This window comes from Sinocyclocheilus rhinocerous, unplaced genomic scaffold (genome assembly GCF_001515625.1).
Source record: "Sinocyclocheilus rhinocerous isolate Xijiao unplaced genomic scaffold, SAMN03320098_v1.1 scaffold2256, whole genome shotgun sequence".
In the NCBI taxonomy this organism is placed as follows: Eukaryota; Metazoa; Chordata; class Actinopteri; order Cypriniformes; family Cyprinidae; genus Sinocyclocheilus; species Sinocyclocheilus rhinocerous.
In genome coordinates, this window is record NW_015657297.1 from 18040 (window position 1) to 23658 (window position 5619).

Genomic DNA, 5619 nt, shown 5'->3' on the forward strand with positions numbered 1-5619 from the left:
TAAGTGCTCTTTAAAACTGAGGATTTTGCTGTGGGATTAAAGGGGTTAAATGTGTGAGATGAAGAAAAACACACCGTGAAATGTATTTTTAACAGAAATAATAAAAAAAATCAACAAAAGAAAACAGCAAAATACTGTAAAACCTAACAGTCAACTTCCTGTTGTGTTTTGTGGGTCACCATTGTGCTGGAGAGCAGAGCCTGCGTTTAAGTAAAGGATGGACAGAGAAACACTGATGTTATGCTGCTTGTTGTTTTATTTAAAGGCAGTAACTGTGTAGTTACTGATGCAGTGTGAATCTTTTCAATAATTTCAATCACACATGTATGTATGCTGCTGTTATCTATAAGAGTTCTTCAATCTATTCAAAAATAGTTCTTAAGACCAATATGCTTGTGTCACTTAAACATTATAAATATTTGTTTATAAACAAATGCCAATTGGCCAAATTAAGTGCAGTCGGTTTTTGCAAATAAAATGAGTTAACACAAGGGTTTGCGTATTAACATTGTATCAGTTAATGGAATACAGTTTTTTCACTGTAAATTTAAACAGTTCTGTAAAACCTAAAATGTTGCTACCGTATTTTTCACTGTAAAGTTCTGGCAACCATAGCTGCCGGTATTTTACCGTAAATTTAACAGATTTTTTTTTTTACAGTGTATATTAAATAACATAATTTTCATGTATTAAATACACTTGAAAGAGAAACAACTTTTTGTAACATTTAGTTTCTTTATGTATAGTCTATATATATCTATAATATTCTCATACTTTGACAGTCTCACCAGAAATAATGTTCATGTCTAGGATACTTCTAGTTTCACATTACTTAAAACAAAGCAAGACTTACCGTAGCGCTCTACTTTGAGACTCTACAAATGAACACTGTCTGCCACTTCCTTAAAAACAGGAACCTCATCTTGAGTTTTTGAAATGTTTTATATGACGCAGTAAAACAGTTGTTTGTTTGGTAAATGGAAATGGGAAGAAAGGTTAATTTGCATATTAGAGACACTGTGGGAGTTAGTTACACTTTTTAACAGTCAGGTTGGAAGAATCTGTAGAGAGTATAAAGATTTTTTTTTATTTATACTCCTCACCATATTGCATTCGTCTAAATAAAGCCAGATGACCTCTCAGCTCAGTATTTACTTCAGCTTGTTTGCAGTCCACCTCCGCATTAGTTCTTGCGTGTTTTCTCAGGACAGCGATGACCTCCGGCTCTGCTGGATTCTGACCCTCTTAGTCCCCTGGAATCAAGACAGCGTTTGTCTTTCTCAACTTTCCTCTTTACTGGGAAAATTTCCTTTTTTTTCTGTTGGTCACTGTGGAGGTCGGGAAATCTCTGCCTTTGGTGTTCCATATACAGAAAAACAAGACATAAATAGTGTATAACAGAAAAGATAAGATTGCACGCATCACTTACAAAGCATGAAACATGCAGGTCAAATGACAAATGTCAAATTATTCAGACACTTTGTAAGGACTAGCAAGTTCATAAACTGATCAAAAGTGACAGTAAAGACATGTATAATGTTAAAAAAAAAATTCTTTTTTGTAACTCAACTGTAACTCAACATTGCAATGCAGCTCAACATTGATAATAATCAGAAATGTTTATTGAGCAGCAAATCAGCATATTTGAATCATTTCGGAAGGATCATGTGACACTGAAGTTGAATGCATTATTTTGCATTTCAAAATAAATTAAAATAGAAAACAGTTGTCTTAAATTGCAATATTATTTCACAATATTACTGTTTTTACTGTATTTTTGACCAAACAAATGCAGTCTTGGAGAGCAGAAGAGTCTCCTTTCAAAAACATAATTATGAGTTAAACCAGAGATCTTTTATTAAAATTGAAATAGTAATGCATAAGACTAAAGCACTTTTCTAAATAAATACATAAATGTATCCACAAGCAGAAATGACTGGCCCATGCATGACGTCATGCACATTGCAAAACTGTGATGACTCACGAGTCGCCTTCATAATGCCAACAGCCTTCCTGTCATCAGATATAAAAAAAAATTGAGAAAAATTTTTTTGTTAAAATTGAGAAAATAGTTATGCAGAAACTGAAACTGGCAGATGAAGTAAACTGGGTACGTGGACTCAAATACTATTCTAGACAGTGTGGTTCAAAAGATGTAAGCAGAACATGAGTGCAGATTTAAGCTGTTGGTGGCACTAATAAGGCTTTATATTTAAATATAATTGAATACAATGTATTTTATAAATGCTTTTAACATCACTTTGTATTTCAGTTGAACCCTGCAATTTGAAAAGGACTGTGTTTGCGTTTGTGCAAACTGAAAGTGAAAATTAGTTTACTGAAAATTGTGTCACTGTCTATTTGAAGTTTTGATTAACAGAAAGATGAGTCAAACGAGTTGTGAAGTGACAGCAGCTGAATCTTGTGATTTGTTGGCTGATTGTGGTGTTTTAGTCTGGTCTCTGTCCTTGGTGCTGAACCACATCAGGTGTGCCGGCCGGACTCAGGCTGAATGCTGAATGTAGGGAAGTCAGTAGAAACTGAAACAAAGGTTGGGTTAGCTGTTTTCCCCAAGAGGAACAGTCCTTTGCCTTGACATGATAACATGTTTCTAGGAATGCAATAATATTCTTTCCTAAGAGTTCCTTAGGATATGATATATGTTGCTACACTGTAAAATCCAATAGTTTACCTTATTTAGATTTAGTTAGTTATCTTTACTTGGTTGTTATACTTACTAGGTTTTATTAAGTTACAGCTACTTTCAAGGCAAATAAAACAATTTACTTACTGTTTTGAGTGACACTTACTTAAAATATTCAAGTAGCCACAAAGGAACCAATGACATTAATAAAGCAGTGAGAGGCAGCAGTGCACTAATATGTTGCTAATGTGCAACATAACAACAGAAGAAGAAAAGAAAAAGAGTCTTAATAGACTTTTCACCCATTTCCTCCATGTCTGCAGTTATCTTTCACTAGTTGCATTAACTCGTTTCCCAAAGTCATCTTGAATGTTGAATTTTCAATACAACTGAAATATTTGAGAGAACATCACATAAGTTAACTTCATAAATTGATGTTGATTTTCCTCAAATGTGTTGGTTTTTTTTACGCACCATTATAGTGATTAGCGTTCCCTTTGGTTGGGCACTTTGAACTTGGTTTACGTTACTATAATTTATTTCCTGTTAATGCAGCAATGTATTATGAAGTCAGAGTTATTTGATTTCAAAGGAAGAAAAGTAATAAATTCGGTTTGCATGCTTTTTTTAAGTAAGCCCAACTAATTAGATTTTACAGTGTAGGAAACACTTGTTTTGTTTACTGTGTTGAGACGTGCTGAAGTTGCGTTTGGTCTTGTACTGTATCGCATATCTTGTCGTGTTGTCCGTTTGCTTAGCCCTTTGTTGTGATAAACTGTAAAGTTTGTTCTGCTGTATTCAATTTCCGTTTTGTCAAATGGGTATAAAAAAGGTTAGTATACAATGGCAGCCCTCGTGTGAAGGCCTCCTCATGTGAAGACCGAAGAGTGTAAATACCATCAACTCTTCCATGCGACTCCACCGGGCAGGGACACCGGCAAGGGACATAAGTATCGCTTTTGAATCATCCTCTTTTCTACACCTTGCTTCAGTTCTGTTTCAGTTTTTATGACCAACTCTTACTATGTGTTTCCATAACTCTACTATTACTACCACTCGCAAACCACGCATCACACACTATAGGCAGCTCAATCCTAACAACCTGTGCACTTAGCCTATGTCTACTAATACACTACTTTCTTTTTCTATTGGTCTCTGGAATTGCCAGTCTGCAGTAAACAAAGCAGATTATTATGAAGTCAGAGTTATTTGATTTCAAAGGAAGAAAAGGAATAAATACGATGCTTTTAGAAAGTGACCAATCTTCTAATTAAAGCATTAGTGCATTTATTGTGTGGGTTTATTAATTAACTTTATCAAGTTTATTTTTTCATAAATACCCTGAGATGCTTTCATTTGGGTTTAAATAATCCTTAAATAGTGTGTCACACACAGACTTAAACATTCAGCACGTGAACCACAACAATGGTAACAATTCAATTTAATTTATTTTCATTAATTGTAACAATAACCATTTTATTTGCTCTTTTTGTTGTGCTACTACTGACACAAGACTGCAAATAAAATTGTCAAATAAAATCAACAACTGTAAAACAAAGCAACTGCATAATTTATTCATGCCGCAATGCACTCTGGGAGTCAGTGAGTAGCTACACAGTCATGAGTAAACCTAAATGAAAGGATCAAGTACCCCCTACAGTTCTTTTTTAGTTACTAGAACTCTCGTGTAAGTAAGCTATACTAACTAAGCATCTGTCAGTACAACATACCGCTCTCTCTCACCCTCCCGGCTATCTGCTATGGTTTCATCTTCGCTTCCTCCCCCTAAACAATTATCATCTCTTGATGTTAACAGTGCTACTGATACTTTCTGTTCCACTCTTACATCTTGTTTAGACACTGTCTGCCCCTTGTCTTCCATAATTTTTTATTTAATAAAATTAAAACCATCGGTGCACAATTTTCCACACCACAATCTGTCAAGCACATCGTACCAGCAAACATACACTTGCTCACATCCTTCTCTCCACTTTCAGAGGCAGAAGTCTCCAAACTCATCCTTTCAAATCATCGTACTACTTGTCCGCTTGATCCTATTCCATCTCATCTTCTTCAAGCCATTTCTCCTGCAGTTGTACCTGCACTCACTCACATCATTAATACATCCCTTCACACTGGTGCTTTTCCCTCAGCATTTAAACAGGCTCGTATAACCCCACGACTTATAGGGGTCATATGACGTTGCTAAAAAAGAACATTATTTTGTGTATTTGGTGTAATGAAATGTGTTTCTGCGGTTTAAGGTCACGCCCCTTACCATACTGTGATGCGGTGTCCCGGTGTGACGAGACAAAAACAATAAAACCCATTACAAACGAGGCATTTGTTGCATCCATTGGGGACATGATTACTGATTATAATGACTTATACTGTCTTTTTATGGGTTGCCTTGCATCGCGCCGCGTAAACATAAAACCATGTCTGCAATTGTGATCGGAGAAACGACAAACAAGCGCTACTCTACACTGCTCAAAACTCGCGTTTGAACCATCAGTGGCAAATTCTTTAAATATGAAAACATACTTACAGGCTGTGAGTCAGAACAGCTGGTATTGTAGGCTACTCTCCCAGGTTCAGGAAACAGTCCTCCGTAAAATGCGTTGCACACACACAAATATTTGGTTTGAACTGTTCTGGAACAGTGTTGTAAATACAACTTAACAACTGATTTTTAGTTGTGTCCTCTTTTACAAGGCCAAACAAAGTAGTTTCTATTTCACAACAAAACGCACAGCGTCTCCACGACATGGCGGCGGCGGCAACAATACTACAGCGAGAGCTGTGTTTAACCAAGTCTCTGCCTTTCCCACACCGAACAACCTCCTCGACAGCAACCAGTCTGGTTTCAGAAGTGGACATTTAACAGAGACTGCCTTGCTCTCAGTTGTTGAAGCCCTAAGACTGGCAAGAGCGGATTCCAAATCTTCAATACTTATCTTGCTGGATCTGTCCAC